The sequence below is a fragment of the Mus musculus genome, chromosome 2 (assembly GCF_000001635.26).
Source record: "Mus musculus strain C57BL/6J chromosome 2, GRCm38.p6 C57BL/6J".
In the NCBI taxonomy this organism is placed as follows: Eukaryota; Metazoa; Chordata; class Mammalia; order Rodentia; family Muridae; genus Mus; species Mus musculus.
In genome coordinates, this window is record NC_000068.7 from 66,927,232 (window position 1) to 66,951,160 (window position 23,929).

At 36.1% G+C, this 23,929-nt stretch overlaps 1 pseudogene; it reads left to right on the forward strand.

Moving 5' to 3' along the window:
• The first annotated feature begins 1,038 nt into the window (after positions 1-1,038).
• Gm13602 lies at positions 1,039-15,822 on the forward strand (annotated as a pseudogene).
• The last annotated feature ends 8,107 nt before the right edge of the window (positions 15,823-23,929 follow it).

Sequence of the window (23,929 nt, forward strand, 5' to 3'; positions counted from 1 at the left end):
CTAAAACTAAGAACTAACTTATATACATTAATATGGTTAAGATTGAAAGGACAATGTCATACAACTAACTTGCAGAAATGTGTGTGTGTGTGTGTGTGTATGTATGTATGTGTGTGTGTGTGTGTGTGTATGTGTGTGTGCTGTCTGTGTTTATATGTTGTGTATGTCTGTGTGTGTGTGTGTATGTGTGTATGTGTGTGTGTATGTGTGTGTATGTGTGTGTATGTGTGTGTGTCTGTGTGTGTCTGTGTGTGTATGTGTGTGTGTATGTGTGTGTGTGTGTGTGTGTGTGTGTGTAGTTAAGGTACAAATAAAACACACAATACCTTCAGGAAACGTATATATGGGTATACCAGTTTCACATGGCTATATATAGGAGGCATATTTATGAAAATATCAGTTGTTTTAAAAATCTGATACCACAATTACAGATGCTGTTCTATCTCAGTTTTGAATGCAGATGAAGTACCAAAGCATAGATGGGCAAAGTCATCTCTTTAATGGGACCTTGTTGTTGACCTCCATTAAAAAGATAAGGTTATTAGCTTATTCTCACATTACCAAGGAAATCAGATCATGGCAGGGACTTACATTTTCAAGGCGCTTGTCAAGAATTGACTTGAGCTTTTTATTATACTTTTGTTTCTTACAAGTTAATCCACAAGAGTTAAGACCTGATTGTTCAATTTGCTCTTGAAGAAAATTCTGTGGCCCAGCTGTAGGAACAGGGACTAAGAAGGGAGATGGGTTCTTGTCCTGACTTAATCTCCAGAGACACATCTCTTGCAAATTACAGAATCATTTATCATGTGCTGTGTTTAGGATTAAAAAAACTTTTTTGTTTTTTTCAATTGGAGGCTATGGAGGAACTTTTGCTCTCATGAGTGGCTATAAGTGGAACAATATGGCAACTAGACGCTGTCTTAAAAGCTCAGGGCACAAAGAAGTTCTGTTCTGTCCACAGGATTATTTTCCTAAGGACTCTATCTCTTACGTGTCAAGCCATACAGATGAATTTGGAGACTGTCTAATAGATCAATGACTACTTCCCATCTTCTCCACAATGCTGCTTTTGAAAACCAATCTGAGCAGAAAGCTATTGTGAGAGTATGCACTGCTGGTGTGAGAGGCAAAATCTTCCCTCTGCCACACCCAGAACAGTATAGAGCCCATTGTTCTGTGTAGCTAGGTGAGCTGATTTTCATGTATTAAAGGCAAGTTGGCATAAATCAAGGCAGGATTCCAAGTACTGTGGATTTTCATGTCAGTTTCTATAAAGAGCCTCCCAAAGAGAAAGCCAAACAAAAGTTATGGACCATAAATGTCGATGAGATTGACCATTCCACATGCCAGATAACTGCCCTTTTCCAAAGATCTCCATGCCTTAGACAGCTTTTGCTGAGAAAGTAAAATCACTTCCCAGTATATTTTCCTTCTGGGAAGTTGGAATGGCTGTGTTTGATTTACTTCTTTTAGGCTCCTTCAAGGAGTCCACACAAATCTTTCCAGAGTTCTGTTTTCTGTAATTTCAATTTGACTGACTTGCCATACTACAAGTGGGGAGGGATCAGCTTGCTAATGCTTACCTGTAAACATGGTTCACAGGGATGGTAAACCACCCTGTGTATGAATGGCTGCTTTTTCTGTACACAACCAGCTGCCTGGATTTCTGTGTTAGTTCTTCAGATCCTCTTTGGTTAACTGCATTTGCTCCATAATTTATTAAAAGCTTCACCACACTGCGTGGCCTTCCCATTTCGGTGCCTGTCCTCTCTTCATGCTGATCTTTCAGCAGCATAGCTGCTATTCTCCTGACCCTTCCCCACCAGCCACAAGATAAAACTGAAGGTGATGAGACCTGTGCAGTGCCACATTTTATTATCCACATATGATCATCTTGATAAAGCAGTTTAATTTATTTAAACTGTGAAGAGAATTAAAGAAGAGGTTTGACACATATTTATACATTAAATTATTAATTATTTGAAGGATTCTTATAAATGTTGATGATTGCACTTGATCTCAGAATCTAATGTCATTTTGTATTGTATAATTACCTGATCTTCCTCCCACATACCTCACTTACCGCCACCCATTTCTTCACTATTAGAAATACTGATTTAGATAGATTTTTACAAAAGAACAGGTAATTTTCTTTAGCAACCTCAAGCTGCGAGGGAGTCTATTTTTGTTTGTGACTTCTAAATCTTCAGATTCCAGTAGTACTGCACATCTTTAGGGTGTTGTTTTAATTATGTGTTGCTATTGAAATAGTTCTTTGGTTTGAAGTGCCATTGTTCTCGAAATATCAAGAAAGCAAGTGCAGAGAGAGCAACTGACAGCCTCCTAAGGAAAATAACCACAAATAAACCTAAAGATGTGTCATGAAACCCGAAGCCTGGAGCTAAGGACCCTGTGTTTGACTGTGACCAAAAACAAAATATAACGAAAACAAAAAAGTGTGTTTTCTTCTTAGTTTGTAAACTAAGTGACTAAATATGCCAAGTAGGTTGCAAAGTTAATAACATTTACAGGTGCATGAGTTTCAGCAAACACATGATTATAGTTGACTTCATTTAAAGCTAAGACTTCTGCAGAGGGCATTTACTACCTGGTACTTGCTGACAGGGAAGTGATCCATTTGTCACCATCTGATGTTTCAGAAGACCAATGGAGAGCATTCTAATTAACACAGTGAGTCCCGGAAGCACACAACTGTTTTGTATTTGTAGTTTATCTTTTGTTCCTTTCTCTTTTAATAACTAAATAGAAGGTATGTAACATGGGAATTAAAAACAGACAGGGCGCTGCCAAGTTTTTCTCAGGTGTTAAGCCTGATAACCTGACTTAGATCCCTGAAACCCACATGAAAGAAGAAAAACATCCCCTACAGTTTGTACTCTCTTCTCCACACAGGCACCATGACACACACACACAGATGTGCACACTAATGTACACATAATTGTGATCATGTGTACACACACACATGCACACAGACACACAGACACACACATACACACACACACACACACACACACACACACCACCACCACCACCATAAAGAAATAAATGTAACTAAAATCCTTAATACAGCACAGACAGGCTGTTCTTTTCTAAATACTGTCAATAATATAAAGACAAAACAAAACAAAAGAAAAAACAAACAAAAAAACCTACCATTAATATTAACTTTTTTTGGATTATATAAATCATATAATCTATATCTTTGGCAATTCCTTGAATGACAGCTACCAACCAGAACACACATGGGTGGAGCTAGGCTGTCAATTTTGAGTAAGTGTGGTGGTTTCTGTATTTTTTTATATTATGAGAAAGAAATGTATACAGTTTTCACAAATTACAATTATTAACTATCATAACCATATCTTGGAAATGAAATGGGAGGAAGGTGGCATGCTTTCTTCCACAAAGTAAAAATCAACATTGAGTTTTATAGGAGTACTGTAAGGTAGAATGAGTGAATGGACTCCCTACATGAAACTGGTTTTACTGTTCTGTGATTTCCATGTGAAGTAGATGAAGAAGGCCAAGTTAATGAGAGACACTCCAGCTGACTCTGCTCTTTGACTCTAGACCACCTGTCTGTGAGCCTATATGTCCATTAATGCAATGGGCACTCTGGACATGTGCCAACAAGAAGGAGCCATCTTTTTTGTTTGTTTTGTTTTGTTTTATTAGATATTTTCTTTATTTACATTTCAAATGTTATCCCCTTTCTTCGTTTCCCCTCTGAAAACCTCCTATCCCTTCCCCTTCCCCCTCTCCCTCTCCCTCCCGAAAGAGGGAGCCATCTTTCACAAGTGTGACTGTCATCACACATGGTGCACCAGATTAACTTCAAGAACCATTTGAAACAAAACCAACTATCCAGTCTGAAGATTCTGATATATCTTTAGGGCAAACTGGAGAATAAACAAATACACACACACACACACACACACACACACACACACACACACATTTGATAATGCTGGTGTTTTAGGTATTCTTCACACCTAGGTTGCCTATACACTTTTATTTAAAATTTTATTACAATTTATGTATTTATTATTTGTGTGTGTTGGGGGGTTGCTTGTGTTTGTGCATTTGCATACAATGGCATGTGTATAGAGATCTGAGAACAGTGTGCAGGACACAGTTCTCTCCTTCCAACATGTGGGACTCAAAGATAAAGCTAAGATTGTCAGGCTTGCCAGGTCGAGCTTTCAGTCACTGAGCTAACTTATCAATCCTGCCCGAGCTTTGACTAATGTCTGAATTGGCTCCCATCAACCCCTGGAGAAAGCCACTCTGATGATTGGGCTAGACACTAATTTATGAATAATATTATGGATAATATCATTGACATTTTTTCCCAATTGTGTTTGGTTCTACCCCAGGTCTCTGGGCTATTCATCTTCCAGTTCCTGACCATGTAGGCAGTGTTGGCTATGAGCTGCTTTCTGTGCTATAGGCCTCAGATTAGACCAGTTGGTCACTTCTACAAGTTATGAGCCAGCATTGCCCCAGAATATCATGCAGGTGGAACAGCTTGTTGATCAAAGTTTTTTGATGGGTTGCTTGCATAATTACACTACTAGAAGCCTTTCCTGGCTACAGAAGATGTGCAGTTCAGGCTCCTTATCCTCCATTATTAGGAGTCCTTACTAGGGTAACCCTCACAGACACCACAAAGTTTCTACTAAACTAGGTTTCCACATTGCCTTTATATGCTCCTTAATTCTAGTTATCTCTCCCCATCCAGTTGTCTCTCCATCCTTTCATCCTCCACCTGATCCTTCCTGTTCCCATTTCCATCTCTCCTCAGCCCACCCACAAAGTCTGTACTATTTCCCCTTCCAGGGAGATAGATGCATTTCCATTTCTTGTTACTTAGCCTCTCTGGGGATGTGGATTGATGCATGTCTATCTGTTACTTAACAGCTAATATCCACTGAAAACTGAGTCCATGTTTGTTTTTCTAGGTCTGTGTTGCCTCGCTTGTCATGACTCTTTCCAGTTTGATCCATTTGTCTGCAAATTTCATGTTGTAATTATTAAAACACTCAACTAATACACACCATTAAATAAATATACCAAATATTCTCTGTTCATTCTATGGTTTAGAAACAGCCATATGTTTCCAGTTCCTGACTATTATGAAAAAATACATTATGAACACAGTTAAGGCAAGTGTACTTGTGTTAGGATATCTTTTGGGTATATGCCCAAGAGTGGTATAACTGGATTTTGAGGTAGATCTATTCCAATTTTTCTGAAGAACTGCTATATTGGTTTTCATAGTGGCTGTATAAGTCTACACTTTCACCGTCAATGGAGGAGTGTTCCCCTTACTCCAGATCCTTGATAACATGAGTTGCCACTTGTGTTATTGATCTTAGCCATTAAGTCACGTGTAGATGGAATCTCAAACTCATTTCTATTTGCATTTCCCTGATGGCTAAGATGCTATATATTTCTTTAAGTGTTTCTCAGCCTTTTGGGATTCCTCTATTGAGAATTATCGGTTTAGATAAGGACCTCACTTTTAAAATTAGATCACTTGTTATCTTCATATCTTATTTCTTGAGTTCTTTATATCTTTTGGCTATCAGCACTCTATCAGATGTGAAGTTAATGAAAATCTCTCCCCACTAAGTAGGCTGCTGTGTTGTCCTATTGACTATGTTCTTTCCCTTATAGAAGAAGCTTTCCAGTTTCATGAGGTCACATTTAGTAATTGTTGATCTTAGTGCCCGTGCCAATGGTATTCTACTCAGGAGGTTGTCTTCTATATTAATGCATTCAAGGCTATTCCCACTTTCTTCCTATCAGGTTCAGTGTGTCTTCCTTTATGTTGTGGTCTTTAAACCAGTTTGAGTTATGTGTAGAGTTGGATCTATTTGTAGCAGCACCATTTCTTGGGGATTTTTTGTTGTTGTTGTTCCATAATGTATTCTGGTATCATTAGGAAAAATCAGTTGTTCATAGGTATGTGGATTGATATCAGGTCTTCAATTGAATTCCCTTGTTCAACCTGTATATTTTTATGTCAATCCTGTGTAATTGTATGTAGATTTATAGTAGAGTTTGAAACCAGGGATGCTGATACCTCCCAAAGTTCTTTCATTGTTCAGGATAGTTTTAGCTATCCTGGGTTTTTTTGTTTGTTTTCCATTTGAAATTTGTATTGTCCTTTAAGGAGTCTTAAAAGAATTTTGTTTTTAATATTAAAAGAATTTTGGTAGGGATTACATTGAATCTGGCCATATTTACTGTGTTAATTCTACTAATCCATGAGCAAGAGAGAAATTTGAATATTCTGATATAGTTTTCAATTTCTTTCTTCATGTTCTTGGAATTTTTAATCATGAAACACTTTCCCTTGCTTATTTATGATTATTCCAAGATATTTCATGTTGTTTGTGGCTATTGTGAAGGGTATTGTTTCACTGATTTCTTTTTCAGCATGTTCGTCTTTTATATATAGGAGGGCTACTGAATCTTTAGAGTTAATCCTATATCCAACCACTTGGCTGAAGGTGTTTACCATTTGTACAAATGGTTGCATATGCATACTATCATATCATCTATGAGTAACAATACTTTAACTTCTTCCTTTAAATTTTGTATCTTGCTTGATCTCTGTCATTTGCCGCATTGCTCACACAAAGAATTCAAACACTATATTGAATAGATATGGAGAAAGTGTACAGCTTTGTCTTGATCCTGATTTTAGTAGAATTTTTTTTGTGTTTCTCTCCATTTAATTTGATATTGGCTATATGCTTGCTGTAAAATGGCATTGTTATTTATATGTATGTCCCTTGTATTCCTAATATCTCCAAAACTTTTTATCATAAATGGTTTGGGGGATTTTGTCAAAAGCTCTTTCAGCATGTAATGAGATGATAATTTGTTTTGTGTCATTGGTTTCTTATTTCAGTATGTCTACATGGTAGACTTCATTGACAAAGACAGTATGTGCAGCCATCCTTGCCTCTCTGGGAGAACGTTTCTTGATCATGGAGTATGATGTTTTTGGTGTGTTCTTGGATACGTTTGTAAATATTTTTGCAACCATGTTCATATGGGAAATTGATCTATAATTCTTTTTGTTTGCTAAATTGTTGTGTGGTTTGGGTATCAGTGTGATTGTGGTCTCATGAAAATGAATTTGGCAATGTTCCTTCTTCTATTCTGTAGAATAATTTCAGGTGTATGTACATTAATTTTTCTTTGAAAATCTGATAGAATTCTGCTCTAAAACTGTCTTTACCTGGTAATTTGGGGGGAGGGGTAGGTGGGAAACTTTTAATAACTGTTTCTATTTCTTCAGGTATTATATTTCAATTTTTATCTGACCTTGATTTAACTTGGTAAAGGGTATCTATCAAGAAATCCATGACTTTTTAGATTTTTCCAATTTTGTGTAGTACATATTTCAAAGTATGACCTAATAATTATTTGCATTTCTAGGTGTCACATCCTTCTTTTTTTTTTTTTTTAATTTTGTTGATTTTGTTATTCTGTGAAGTGGAAATTTCCAGTTTCTTTGGAGACTCAGACTTCACAATAGCCACAAATAATTAAAAATATCTTCAGGTAACTAACGAAACAAGTGAAAGTCCTGTATGACAATAACTTCAAGTCTCTCAAGAAAGAACTCAGAAAATGGAGAGTTGTCCCATGGTCATGGATTGGCAGAATAACACAGTAAAAATGGCCATCCTACGAAAGGTATTCTATAGATTCAATGCAATCCTCATCAAAACCCCAACACAATTCTTCAAAGACATGGAAAGAGCAATTCTCACATTCATCTGGAAAGGGAAAAAATCTAGAATAGTGAAAACAGTTCTTAACAATAAAAGAACAGCTGGGGTAATCACCATTCCTGACCTCAATACATCCCTTTACTGCAAAGCAATAGTGATAAAATCTTCATGGTATTGGTACAGAGTCAGACATGTTGACCAATGGAATAGAATTGAAGACCCATAAATAAAACCACACACTTACAGACACTTGATCTTTGATAAAGAAGCAATTTGTTCTTTTTATTTTTTAAATTATATATTTTCCTCATTTACATTTCTGATGATATCCCAAAAGTCCCCCATACCTTCCCCCCAACTCCCCTACCCACCCACTCCCACTTTTTGGCCCTGGCATTCCCCTGTACTGGGTCATATAAAGTTTGCAAGTCCAATGGGCCTCTCTTTCCAGTGATGGCCGACTAGGCCATCTTTTGATACATATGCAGCTAGAGTCAAGAGCTCCAGGGTACTGGTTAGTTCATAATGTTGTTCCACCTATAGGGTTGCAAATCCCTTTAGCTCCTTGGATATTTTCTCTAGCTCCTCCATTGGGAGCCCTGTGATCCATCCACTAGCTGACTGTGAGCATCCACTTATGTGTTTGCTAGGCCCCAGCATAGTCTCACAAGAGATAGCTATGTCAGGGTCCTTTCAGCAAAATCTTGCTAGTGTATGCAATGGTGTCAGCATTTGGAGGCTGATTATGGGATGGATCCCTTGATATGGCAGTCTCTAGTTGGTCCATCCTTTTGTCTCAGCTCCAAACTTTGTCTCTGTAACTCCTTCCATGGGTGTTCTGTTCCCAATTCTAAGAAGGGGCAAAGTGTCCACACTTTGGTCTTCATTCTTCTTGAGTTTCATGTGTTTTGCAAATTGTAACTTATATCTTGGGTATTCTAAGTTTCTGGGCTATTATCCACTTATCAGTGAGTACATATCATTTGAGTTCTTTTGTGATTGGGTTGCCTCACTCAGGATAATGCCCTCCAGGTCCAACCATTTGCCTAGGAATTTCATAAATTCATTCTTTTTAATAGCTGAGTATTACTCCATTGTGTAAATGTACCACATTTTCTGTATCCATTCCTCTGTTTAGGGGCATCTGGGTTCTTTCCAGCTTCTGGCTATTATAAATAAGGCTGCTATGAACATAGTGGAGCATGTGTCCTTCTTACCAGTTGGGACATCTTCTGGATACATGCCCAGGAGAGGTATTGCTGGATCCTCCGGTAGTACTATGTCCAATTTTCTGAGGAACCACCAGACTGATTTCCAGAGTGGTTATACAAGCTTGCAATCCCACCAACAATGGAGGAGTGTTCCTCTTTCTCCACATCCTTGCCAGCATCTGCTGTCACCTGAATTTTTTATCTTAGCCATTCTGACTGGTGTGAGATGGGGCTCGGAGCTAAACAAAGAATTCTCACCTGAGCAATTTGTTCTTAAATAAGTCTTTTAAAATTATAATTTTTTCATTTTTACTGATACCAGCAGCTTTTTCCTTAGGATTAACACCATCTAATCTGTGACTCTCATGGAAGATACACTTAGGTTAAAGCAGCAGCAGTGTGGGTATCTGCAGGAGTCAGCAAGAGAGCAAGCAAGGCTTTTTAAAATAGGTCTAATACTCCACTTCCAGCTCAATGGGATCAGTTGGTGAAAGGCAACACCAAAACCCCGGGAGATGGTTGTGAAGGAAATAAAATGAATGCAATGAGGAAAATAAGAAAAGTGAGATGACTGGACAACAGGATGAGGACAGCTCCAACACAGAACACATCACATGGAACTCATCACTTAAAACAAGTTATTTCCACTTATAACAATTTATTCCATGAGATTTAAAGTAGTTTTAACAATATTATTAATTTCCTATTAGTAATATTAGCAATATTATTTTAAAAAACTACTTTGGGTTTTAAATACAATACTACAAATGATTCTGAGGAATTACTGATGACCAAGTGATATTTTCAACACAATATTCCTGTGAATTAAATGCCATTATAGCAAAGCTAGCCTCAGCATAACTATCAAAAAAAATAACTAATGATTGCTAATTCCTGGTATTTTGTTGGTGATGGTGATGGTGAATGTATGTGTGTCTATGTATGTATGTATGTATGTATGTATGTATGTATGTATGTATGTATTGTTTCCCTTCTTTTAGTTTTGCTAGTGTGAGATGTGTTATTACCTGTATTTTAATGCATGTAGTTAACCTCCTTGGGTTGGAAACTTTTTTTCTAGCTTGTTCTGTAGAAGTGTTGGATTTGAAGGGTTTTTTTTGTTGTTGTTGTTGTTTTTTTAACTATATCATGGAATACTTTGTTTTCTCCATCCATGGTGATTGAGTGTTTTAATGGATATTTTATTCTCAGCTCGCATTTATGTTCTCTTTGAATCTTCCAAGGAAAATCTTTGACATATGGCTCAGCTTTGATATAATTATTTTCCAGAGTGGTTGTACCAGCTTGCAATCCCACCAACAATGGAGGAGTGTTCCTCTTTCTCTACATCCTTGCCAGCATCTGTTGTCACCTGAGTTTTTGATCTTAGCCATTCTGACTGGTGTGAGGTGGAATCTCAGGGTTGTTTTTATTTGCATTTGCCTGATGACTAAGGATGTTGAACATTTCCTTAGGTGCTTCTGGGACATACAATATTCCTCAGTTGATAATTCTTTGTTTAGTTCTGTACCACATAATAGGATTCTCTGGAATTTAATTTCTTGAGTTCTTTGTTTATATTGGATATTAGCCCTATATTGGATGTAGGATTGGCAAAAATCTTTTCCCACTGAATTGGTTGCCTTTTGTTCTATTGACAGTGTCCTTTGCTTTACAGAAGCTTTGTAATTTTATGAGGTCCCATTTGTCAATTCTTGATCTTAGAGCACAAGCCATTGGTGTTCTCTTCAGGAGTTTTCCCCTGTGCTCATATGTTCGAGGCTCTTTCTCACTTTCTCCTCTATAAGTTTCACTCTCTGGTTTTATGTGGAGTTCCTTGATTCACTTGGACTTGAACTTTGTACAAGCAGATAAGAATGGATTGCATTCTTCTACCTGCTAACTGCTAGTTGAACCAACACCATTTGTTGAAGATGCTGTCTTTTTTCCACTATATGGTTTTAGCTCTTTTGACAATGATCAAGTGATTTTCTTTATGTAGTAGATTAGGTTGATCTATTTCTGTACATTGAACCATCCTTGCATCCCTGGGATGAAGCCTACTTGGTCATGGTGGATGATCGTTTGATGTGTTCTTGGATTCAGTTTGCAAGAATTTTATTGAGCATTTTTGCATCAATCTTTGAAGGTCTGACTGAGCTCTGCACTAAACCCATCTGGTCCTGGCTTTTTTTGGATGGGAGACTATTAATGACTGTTTCTGTTTCTTTAGGGGTTATGAGACTGTTTAGATAGTTTATTTGATTCTGACTTAACTTTGGTAACTGGTGTCTAGAAAATTGTCCATTTCATCCAGATTTTCCAGTTTCGTTGAGTATAGGCTTTTGTAGTAGGATCTGATGATTTTTTTGGATTTCCTCAGTTTCTGTTTTTATGTCTCCTTTTCATTTCTGATTTTGTTAATTTAGGTACTTTTTCTGTGCCCGCTTGTTAGTCTGGCTAAGGGGCTTATCTGTTTTGTTAATTTCCTCAAAGTATCAGCTTTGAGAAATTTGATTTGTTTGATTCTTTGTATTTTTTTTTTTATTTCTAATCAGTTGATTTCAGCCTTGAGTTTGATTATTTCCTGCCATCTACCCCTCTTGGGTGTATTTGCTTCTTTTTGTTCTAGAGCTTTCAGATGTGCTATCAAGCTGCTAGTGTATGCTTTCTAGTTTCTTTTGGGGGCACTCAGAGCTATGTTATTTCTTCTTAGTACTTATTTCATTGTGTCCCAAAAGTTTGAGTATGCTGTGGCTTCATTTTCATTAAATTCTAAAAAGTCTTTAATTTCTTTCTTTACTTCTTTATCGATCAACTTATCATTGAGTAGAGTGTTGTTCAGCTTCCACATGTATGTGTGCTTTATATTCTTGTTATTGTTATTGAAGACCAGCCTTTTTCCGTGGTGGTCTGATAGGATGAATGGAATTATTTCAATCTTCTTGTATCTGCCTTGTTCGTGGCCTCAACATTGTCAATTTTGGAGAAGGTACGATGAGATGCTGAGAAGAAGGCATATCCTTTTATTTTTCAGATAAAATGTTCTATAGCTATCTGTTAAATCCATTTGGTTCATAACTTCTGTGAGTTTCACTGTATTTCTGTTTAGTTTCTTTTCCCATGATCTTTCCATTAATGATAGTGGGGTGTTGAAGTCTTCCATTATTATTGTGTACAGTGCAATGTGTGCTTTGAGCCTTAGTAAAGTTTCTTTATGAATATGGGTGCCCTTGCATTTGGAGCATAGATTTTCAGAATTGAGAATTCTTCTTGGTAGAATTTTTCCTTTGATGATTATGAAGTGTTCTTCTTTATCTTTCTTCTTTTTTTTTTTTTTTTTGATAACTTTAGGTTGAAAGTCAATTTTATTCAATATTATAATGGATAATCAAGCTTGTTTCTTGGGATCATTTGCTTGGAAAGTTGTTTTCCAGCCTTTTATTTTGAGGAGGTTTCTGTCTTTGTCACTGAGGGGAGTTTCCTGTATGCAACAAACTGTTTACATATCCAATCTGTTAGTCTGTATTTTCTTATTGGGGAGTTGAGTCCATTGATATTAAGGAAAAGTGATTGTTGCTTGTTATCTTTGTTGTTAGAGGTGGAGTTATATTTATGTGGGTAACATCTTTTTGGCCTGTTAAAGAAAAAAAAGATTTTTTTTCCTAGGGTGTAATTACCCTCCTTGTATTGGAGTTTTCCATTTATTATCCTTTGAAGGGCTAGATATGTGGAAAGATATTATGTAAATTTATTTTTGTCATGGAATATCTTGTTTTCTCCATCTATGGTAATTGAGAGTTTTGTTGGGTATAGTAGCCTGTGTGTTCTCCTAGGTTCTGTATGACATGTGCCCAGGATCTTCTGGCTTTTATAGTATCTGGTGAAAAGTCTGGCATAATTCTGATAGGTCTGCCTTTATATGTTACTTGACTTTTACCCTTAATGCTTTTAATAGTCTGTTTTCTGCATTTGGTGTTTTGATTATTATGTGACATGAGGAATTTTTTTCCTGGTCGAGTCTATTTGGAGTTCTATAGGCTCCTTTTATGTTCGTGGGCATGTGTTTCTTTAGGTTAGAGATGTTGTCTTCTATAATTTTGTTGAAGATATTTGCTGGCCCTTTAAGTTGAAAATCTTCATTCTCATCTACTCCTATTATCCGTAGGTTTGGTCTTCTCATTGTGTCCTGGATTTCCTGGATGTTTTGAGTTAGGATCTTTTTGCATTTTGCATTTTCTTTGCTTGTTGTGAGGATGTTCTCTATGGAATCTTCTGCACCTAAGATTCTCTCTTCCATCTCTTGTATTCTGTTGCTGATGCTCGTATCTATGGTTTCAGATTTCTTTCCTAGAGTTTCTATCTCCAGCGTTGCCTCACTTTGGGTTTTCTTTATTGTGTCTACTTCCCTTTTTTAGGTCTAATATGGTTTTGTTCATTTCCATCACCTCTTTGGATGTGTTTTCCTGTTTTTCTGTAAGGACTTCTACCTGTTTGGATGTGTTTTCCTGTTTTTCTTTAAGAAGTTGTAACTCTTTAGCAAAGTTCCTGGATGTTTTGGGTTAGGGGCTTTTGGCATTTTGCATTTTCTTTGACTGTTGTGTTAATGTTTTCTATGATATCTTCTGCACCTGAGATTCTCTCTTCCATCTCTTGTACTCTGTTGGTGATGCTTGCATCTATGACTCCTGATCTCTTTCCTGGGTTTTCTAACTCCCTTTGTAATATCTTTATAGTTTCAACTTCAATTTTTTAGATCCTGGATGTTTGTTTGTTTGTTTGTTTTAATTCCTTCACCTGTTTGGTTGTGTTTTCCTGTAGCTCTTTAAGGGATTTTTGTATTTCCACTTTAAGGGATTTTAACTGTTTACCTGTGTTCTCCTGAATTTCCTTAAGGGAATTATTTATGTCCTTCTTAAAGTCCTCCATCAGCATCATAAGATGTGATTTTTCCAGTCTGTTGGGGTATCCAGGACTTGCTGTTGTGGGAGAACTGGATTCTGATGATGCCAAGTAGCCTTGGTTTCTGTTCGTAAGGTTTTTGTGCTTGCCTTTTGCCATCTGGTTATATCTGGCGTTAGTTGGTCTTTCTGTCTCTGGCTGGAGCTTGTCCCTCCTGTAGGCCTGTAAGTCTGTGTCAGCACTCCGGGGTGACCAGCTGTCTTCTGGCGGGGATTGTGTGTAGCAGGCTGTGGAACAGCCTTAGCTCCTGGGTGCAGATGGTAATCTTTTAATTGGAATATTCCACATGTGAATCTTAGGCTTCCACACAGATGGAACTGTCATATACACGAATATAAATACACATATATACACAAAAAATATACTGTAATATATACTTTAGGCAACATACTTGAAAGATACATATGTGCCATATTCCATCACTTTAAAGATTGAGTTTGCATGTTCTTCTTAGTCCACTAGCCCTGAAAACACTCAGGGTAAACTTTCATGAATTCTAATAATATATACTCTGAAGTCAATCTAGTGATTAATAGTGAAAATTCTGTAAATACTTTGCTATATATTTTTCCCTCCAAGAGGTGCTATTCTAGTTAGAGAATCTAGTGGATATGTGCTTATCCTTCCTGATCAGATGAACAAGTCTCAATGCATACTATTTTTCCTTGTGGTCAGCACCACTCATGCATCAATAATTTAAAAAAAATTCATTCTTCACAGCAGAGACATCAAGCTGCTCCAGTAGGGCAATGGAAGTGAAGAATGTAGTTTAGGTTTGTAAAACTCCCACTTGGATCCCTTAGTTATTACCTGTCTTCTTAGAGTCACATCTCTGCATTCAAATCTTGTATTGATCAGCTTATTTAAGTTATGTGAGTCTCAACTTCTAATCTGTAAAATGGAATTATTAATAGAACATAGCAACAATACTTCAGGCTCTGATCAACATGGACTTTAACATACAAACAGTCATCCTCAAGACCTCTCCTGTTCAAGAATCTAAGAGAAAAAAATGACTTAATGACTAGGGAGCTTGGTAGAAGTAATAAAAATCTCTCTCACAACTTATCCAATCATTTTGTACTTCAGTAAGATCAGCAGATAAGCACTAGAGATATTAAAGACAGAGAAATGTGTTTTGTGTCTTGCAAATTGAAAGGTGTATAATTGATGTTTAATTAGGTTTATGTTTCATTTACTTTTTATAAGAAGATACTTAAGCATCAGTGTCAAGAAGAAACATCCCCTGTGAGCACTTGTATGTAAGATGATAAAAAAAAAAAATAGCACAGTGCCTCACAGTCTTGCCTTGTCCCTGATGCAGTGAGTTCCATTTCTCTTTTGTTATACTATGGTCTTTTTAGATACATATCACCGCCTTTAAGCATGCAGTCTCAGACCCATCTATCTTGGATAGTTTAGATTTGAATGAAGATGAAAGAGAAGTACTCATTAACAATATCAATAGGCATTTGACCCCACAAGTAGTCAAAATTCAAACAGATATTGAAGTAGCTTGCTATGGTTATGAAGGCATTGATGCTGTAAAAGAAGCCCCGAGGGCAGGTTTGAATTGTTCTACAGAAACCATGCCCATCAAGATTAATCTAATAGTTCCACACAGGTATGTGATGACAACAACGACCCTAGAGAAGACAGAAGGCCTCTCTGTCCTCAATCAGGCTATGGCAGTCATCAAAGAGAAGATCTAGGAGAAGAGGGGAGTTTTCAATGTTCAGATGGAGCCCAAAGTGGTCACAGATACAGATGAGACTGAACTTGCAAGACAGCTAGAATGGCTTGAGAGAGAAGATGCAGAAGTGGATGGAGACAACAATGCAGAAGAAATGGAAGCCAAAGCTGAAGATTAACGTTTTGGAAAACAGTCCAATTTAAGGAGTACGAAGCAGCCCTTCCTAGCTGTAAATCCTAGACTTGAAAGTTCTCCAGTATTGAAAACTTCAAAGTTGAATATTTTTATTTTCAAGTATTTAAATATTCAATAAGCCAGAATCTAAATACCCTCCTTCATGTCAGCTATTTTCACATAGTGACTCTAACACCTCAAGCATTTTTTTAAGGGAGTGGCTTGATTTGACCAGAGACAAATCTTAAACAGCAGTCCTAATACTGGGCTTACAGTTTTCATTTCTCATGTCTCTAGAATGGCACCCTTATGGTTCAGAGATTTACCAGGGGCTCCAAACACAAACAATCCCAATCTTTCTATATAAAATGTATTCAAGCAAACATCAAATAAATTTCTGGGCTATTTTAAAGAAAGATGGATATCACCACTTCATTTGCTTTATAATAGATTTATTTTGCTTTACAACAATTACAGGATTTGGATTAGGCCTGTTTTGTATAATCTTTGCTATTTTGGCTCCTATTACTATACTCACTATACAATAAATTATTTTAAATACACCCATGTTTTAAATTATCAATTTGATAAACTTGTACCCATAGTTTTATTATCTTTTGGCATGTAGTGACATAGAACAAAAGTCTAATTTTTTAAAAAATATTATTGATATTTAAATAATTTATCTTGTGTTTTAAAATATCAGTTTTATATGAATATACAGACATTATATATTTGTTTGTGTCACTATTTTTTCTTTGAACAAATTATTGGGGTTATTTTGTGTTTATATAAGAAATCATTACTGCTTTTAAAAATATGTACATTTGTTTTAAAAAGTTCAAACCACAGCAATGAGATACTAAATGTTTTCCCTCAACCATAGGATAATAGTTGATTTTTAAAGATTCCTTTAAATATCTTTCTCCTATTTTCTGTGCCTCTGCTTCTAGGCTTCCCTGTGTTGAATATCTATCTTCTCATTATTTGTCATGTGCATATATCACATATGTGTTTATCATACTCATATTCATGTATGTGCCTACAGTATACACATTTTGCATAAAGTATGTAAAATTATAGTCTGTGAGGTTGGTTCTCCTGACCACATTTCATTGGGGATCTAGAAAAGAGAGGAATTTTAGGGATGAAGGAAGAAGACTGGATCAGAGGAGATACTTCCTTCCTGTTGTGGATCAGTATTTGCTCTAACTTTCAGGTTCCTTCCTCTCCCTTGGGGTCTGTTCAGAGGTCCCAGCACTATCCTAAAGTTCTACCTGCCTGAGTAGTTGATGACATTTCTTTGTGCTCCTCCTGTGATGTATAAACTGTAATTTCACCACTTGCGTTTGTTCTTGAGGGTACTGGTTAGGATAGGGGAATTGTCAAAATTTTCCTCTTCATCATGTCAGTGTTAAATTGTTATGTTTTGAAGGAAATTCTTTATCGAGGTTTGGTAATGAAAAAGTCAGCTGTTGAGCAAAATACTCCTTTTAAGCTTTGTCTTTGGAATGAATGTCTGTACTTTTCTTGTATTCCTTATTCAGCCATTAGGAAACACAATTGTGATCAAAAACACTTCAAACGCTTTCCTCTCCTCCACAATGAATGTGCTTATTCACTCATTTTTTGTGATGCCTATATTTGTTTGCTTTTGGTACTAGCCAAGGTTCTCTGAGAGAACAGAACCCATAAAATGTATCTGCCATTCTCAAACATTCCTATGTGTTAGTGGTAGCTATGAAGTTAAGGAGCCAAATAAAGAAAATGAACAAATGAATAGAACTTATGACACTTATAAAGGGATGTAGAGAGACACATTGTACAATCATTAGAATGAAAGACAGCACCAAGCCAAGCATCTGTGTTTGGTACCCTAATCTTCAAGTGTGCCCTTGACAAAGACCAGTAGCTTTGCCTTTTGTAATTCAGAAACCAAGTTGCCAGTCAGTAGAGTCATTGATTAAGCAACCCCTTCCTTTCTAACTCCTTCCTGGATGAAAAGTTCTTACTTTTTTCTTACAAAGGAGCAAAATTTCTTACTTTTGTCAGAAAAGAACATTTTGGAATCTAAAGAACTGTGTTACTGTCATGTCAATAATACTTCATGAGACATAAGATTATTAGAATTAAATGAAGTCTTAATGACATCAATTTCTTTCTCTCTTTCTTTCTCTCTCTCTTTCTTTCTTTCTTTCTTTCTTTCTTTCTTTCTTTCTTTCTTTCTTTCTTTCTTTCCTTCTTCCTTTCTTCCTTCCTTCCTTCCTTCCTTCCTTTCTTTCTTTCTTTCTTTCTTTCTTTCTTTCTTTCTTTCTTTCTTTCCTTCTTTCTTTCTTGTTTTGAAACAGGATCTTTTCAAATAGACCTGCATGGCTTGAAACTTACTGTGTAGACCAAGCTGGCCTCAAACTAACAGAAAGGTGTGAGTTACCACATTGGGCCTCAAAAGCTACTTTGATGTATATGTTTTAGGTATCACTCCCTCATGGCAGACAGAATCCAAGTTTCCAAGGTGTACCAAAGAAGAGAAATCCTCCAGAAATATTTTAGACTATCAGCATCAAACTGGGGCTACAGATGAATCTAGCTTTGGGAACTGATCAGCCATGGATTTCTCAGCCTCTTTACCAAACACTAAGCTGTTGTTAAACTACACAGTCCCTACTGGCTGAGTCATTCTAGTAAATCCTTTTTATAAGATAGGATCTTTATATTTTCCTTGCTGTTTTTGGACCTTCTCAGCTTTGGTTCATGATATTTTGGTGGCACTGTTAGCTGTGAACTTAGTTTATTTAATTTTGTCTTATGATATTTTTAGTTTTGAATCCAGTAGGGCAATTATTCTGCAATATACTAATTTAAAATGTCTAGGAACAGAATTATCATGATTTTCTTCCACGTTTTACAATTATTCATTTATATTTGTGGCTTTTTGCCTGCATGTATGCTTGAGTATCATGTGTGTGCTTGGTACCTAAACAGGTCAAAAAATGACATCAATCCCCTGGAATAGAAGTTACATGTATGTAGTAGTGAGCTTCTGGATGTAGGCACTGGAAATTAAACTGAGGTCCTCTTCAAGAGTCACAAGTGCTTTTAAATGTTGAACCATGTTGCAAGATCAGTGAATCAGAATAGCTGAGATTCAGAAAAAAAATGAAAACATATGCTAGAAGGGATGCAGGGAAAGATGAAAACTTTAGCATTGTTGGTAAGAGTGTGAACTGATGCAGAGACTAGATAAATCAATGTTGAGATGTCTCAAAACCTAAAAATAGATATGCCACAAGATCCAGATACATATACCCAATGGAGCCTATACCCTACAAGTGGCCCAAGTGCAGAGCATGAAAACTGGAATGCTCAGCCCTAAGTTGGGCATAAATATCACATCTCTCCTCTATATGATCAGGGATCATTGCATAAGAGGTGGTACAAGCATTGTTAGAGACAGTGCATATAAGCAGTACCATCCAGATCCAACAGGACCTCTGTTCATACTAACCCACAGTGAGAGCATGAATAAGCCCCAGGAGAAGCTCAAGCAAGTCCACGTCCTGATATGGAAAGTGAAGGCAGACATGGAATCTTACTTTTTGCTGAGGATCTTTTGTCAATCCATAGTTTCTGTGAAAAGGAGAATCAGTTTTCTTTGTGGGTTTTGCACTTGGTAAGCTATACCTTTGTGGAAGGATCCCCATCAAAAAATATAGGAATGCACATATTGGAATTGGTGGGGAACAACAACAATAAGAAGGGACACAAAGATGCCTAAGTAATAAAATGGAGGTGGATCTAGGAGGAGATGTGGGAGGGGATTATGCTGATCAAACCCTATTGTGTGAAAATTTCAATGAACTAATAAAATCCAAAAAGTAATAACTGATATTAAAAAGAAAGATTGTTCATCAGGAAATGCTTAGATTTTTCATTCCTGAATATCAACTGTTATAATTATTTTCCAGAGTATAGTTATTTTTAATATTCATTCTGTAAGGAAAGTTAAATGAAATATAGAAAGGAATAATAAGAGCACAAAATAAAATGTTTAGTATATGTTTTCTGCCTAAAATATTTTTTATTTTGTACCAAAAGTATATATAATTGGGACTCTGGACAAGTCAAATTTCTTTAATGTTTAGATCAATCAATAGAAAACTATTTATGCATACCCACATACATTTTAATGTAGACTCCAAAGTTTAATAAAGCCCTTATATTTTATACAATATTTTGTGGAAAAATAATCAAATAATTATCCATGTGTCTGCCTATATTCTAAATACTTCATCTTATTAATTTAATTCAATCATCCATTAACATAGTTATTTTGTATGTTTCCATTTTGCTTATGTGAACATCCACGTAATGTGCTGTCTAAATATTTGTCAGAACTGAGGTCTGATTCTTAATTTAAAAGGCCATATCAGAGACCCTGTTCTACATTTCCATAGTGACAAATGAAGTTTAAAAATACATAATGAAGGTGACACCTATATAGTATTTATGCTCTGATTTATCCAGGAAAGTGTTACTACATACACATAAAAGTATTTGTATATATTTTTGGTTCTACGAGCTGGTATTGAGATACAACTGAAATGACATGAAGATATGATTAGTTTTAATAAAGATTTATGTCTACTCAGCTTATTAATAGAAAGATTTATTTAACAACAACAAAGAATCAGATTTATTTTTGAAAATAAAAGTTGGTGTTTGAACACTAAAAACTTAAAACTCCATAAGCAATTAATTACTCTTCAAAGATGGAAGTTGTTTTAAATTTGATTCAGAATTTGTCTTCATTGAATTTTAAAGAGCAGAGAAGGTCAGTATTAAATGTCTCTTGCCCTGGCACAGCTTAGAGGAAGACAAATCATTTTGTACTCTAGAAACTCTGTTAACACCTGGAAGAGACTGGGTTCTAAATGACAGCTCTTGTTAAATAGTTGCTTTTCTTTGTGGTATCCATAGTTTCTACACAGGTTCAAGAGCCATTTTTCCTAAGCTACATACATAATTAGTTAACTATTTTATATGTGAAATGAACTATATTGGAAAATATGTGGTAGAAAGAGCATTTTCTGTACAAATATTGTTAAGTACATATTTTGATCAATTTATCCATCATATCATTTTTAGGTCAATAACTCACAAAAGTTAAAGGTACTTGCTTATTTCTTTATCATATCGAAAACACCCTTCCTTCTCAATCAGATAGAATTAATCTTCTCTAATCTCAATCAGATAATACAGGTAGAATAAACTTACAGAACTACCATAAATCAGGTTTTTTCTTTTGTCATCACACAAATTAATCTTTCATAATGGATATCAAGCATCCGCATGACACAGCTCTTTCAGCATTCAGCTAGTACTTGCCTCCCCAATTGGAGTCTGCTTATTAAATTTTTGTAACTTTATTTTTTTAATTGAAAATAGATTCTTCTCTCATACAAAACATCCTAACCACAGTTTCTCCTCTCTCCCCTCTTCCCAGTCTCTTTCCCTTCCCCCTCCCCCAGATCCACACACTCACTGTTTCCCTTCAGAAAAAGGGCAGGCTTCCAAAAGATAGTAACTAAACACAAGGAAACAAAATACATTAAGCTAATGCAATCACACTGGGCTGGACAAGGCAACCAAACAGTACATAAAGTGTCTCAAGAGTAGGGAAAAGAATCAAGACACAACCCCACAGTTAGAGGTCTCACAAAACACCTATCAGGCCAGGTGTTTGCCTCTTCAGTCTCTTTGAGCCCATATGAGTGAATCCTGCTTATTGATTCAGTCAGCCATATTCTCCTGGTGTCCTCCATCCCCTCTGACTTCCACAATAGTTCTGCTATCTCTTCTGGACAACCCACACTCCAAGGGGAAGAACCTAATAGAAACCTCCAATTAGACACTTTCTGCATAGCATCTGGCTGTGGGTCTCTGCATCCAAGTCCCATCTACTGTTAGGGGAAGCCTCTCAGATAACGAATGGACAAGGCACTGAGCTAAGAGTATCAGCTAGTTCTTAGGATGATTTTAAATTTAAGTCATATTGATATAGATTCACAAACTGTCTTTTTATATCACTAAAAATGGTCAGCTCCAAAACCAACTAGATTTTTGGTCTCCTGAAAGAAGCGTCCCGAGCCCCAAGAGAAGACCTGTTTATCCAGTAGATATGTGACATGGGTTAGTCCTGGAAATCTTATGGGATTTTGTTTGTTTTCTTTTTTTATCTCACAGTGCTTTTGAGAGTCAGTATTTATAGGATAATCAAGTTTGTTTTTAAATCAAATATACCCATGCTAAACCTAATTTTGCTGTGTCCTACATATATAGGAGGACATATATTGTTGAGCAATAATGAATATTTCTGTCCCTATGATGCTCTATCTCTTCAACTCTAAAATATATAATAAAATCAGTTGTCATTACAACGTGTGATACAGTCAATTAAAAGCTATGTATGATATTCAGCTAGCACAAAAATATATGTAATTTATTCAATAAATATGAGGGATTCTGCCCTGAAGCTGTATCATTCCCACTTGTCTGCAAATGAAATTAATCTACTTATTTCTAGTCTAGAAGTTTCATTTTCAAAGCTTAATTAAGATGCAATTTCAATTAATTTCAAACAAAAAAAATGTGCACTTGTATACAGTAGAGTAATGAAGAAGCATTTTCCAACTCTATATAATGAATGATACATGAAAAATTGAGGATCCTGAAATGAAACTACAGAGTCCAAGTCTTGCCTCTGCCAGATTACACAAGCCTCTATCCACTGAAACTACTTTCCCTTCTTAAGTTTAAGGAATGCATTTTTTCTGGCACTGCAGACAAAATCAGAGAAGAAATAATTCAATGTGCCCCTAACAGCAGTCAGCTCTTTTGTACACAGTGATGTAGTACTCAAATATGAATGAGCAATTGATTTACCAAATATGTTTTGACTAGGTTGAGCTATGCAGTGGTCGCTGGGGGGAAAGCCACTGTCAAGATGAATTTCTTGAAGCAAAAAAATATGATAAGATAAATGGATTGCTAAACTGGTTCTCTCTATACCTCCAGCTGTCCTGACACATTTAATCTATCAGACAATCCCAGGAAAGGAGATGATACTTCTCGGAGGATGCTCTGAATCTGTCTTAAATAAATCAGCATATTTTGCCCATACAAGATTATTTTGTTTAAATTTGTTGTTATTCTTGCAGTATTAAAGACTGAACCCTAGGCCTTGAGCATGCCAGTCAGGTACTTTATAACTTAGCTATATCCCCAGACCAATGCAAGGTCCACTGTCATGCTTCTCTCTGTTAATTTTTAGTGTCACAGAGGAAACTGAAAGCTAGGTAGTATTGAATGTAGTGATATTTACACGCAGCTATGGCCATCTTTGTAGTTCAATATATTTGTCCCACTTTGGGTTTTTTGAAAACTTATAATAGGTTATAATCAGAGATTTCAGATCATATCAACCTTTATTAGTAATTCAATGACAAATATTTACATACAATAGACATCTGAATATCTCTGATAAGTAAATTCTTTCTTCTCTCCATCTAATTTCTCTACTAGTTAGTGTAACAGGCCAATAGACAAACTTATGTTCAAATTCCAGGCATCAAAGTCATAAACAGTCATTCTTTTCAAGAGGTATTCTGAAATTCCAAGTACCTCTAAATTATTCTGAAAGAGCAAATGAATCTAACTGCTTGAAATAGTTTTTTTTTTAAATTAGGATTTTAAATAAGTAAATACAATAATAAAGGTTACTTTGTGGAGTATAATAACCAAGATCTCAAAACTGACTATTTATGAACCCCCACTTCTAAGTCATTTTTCTGGCTTGACATGATATAGGGTAGTGATTCTCAACCCATGGGTTATATCTCCTTAGAAGGTCACATATAAGATACACTGCCTATCAGATATTTATGTTACAATTCATCACAGTAACAAAATTTCAGCTATGGAGTAATAATGAAATAATTTTACAGTCCGGGACCACAAAATGAGAAACTGTATTAAAGGTTTGCAGTATTAAGAAGGCTGAGAACCATGGATACAGGACCTTTCTGTTTACCCACAATTGCACTCAAACTGAA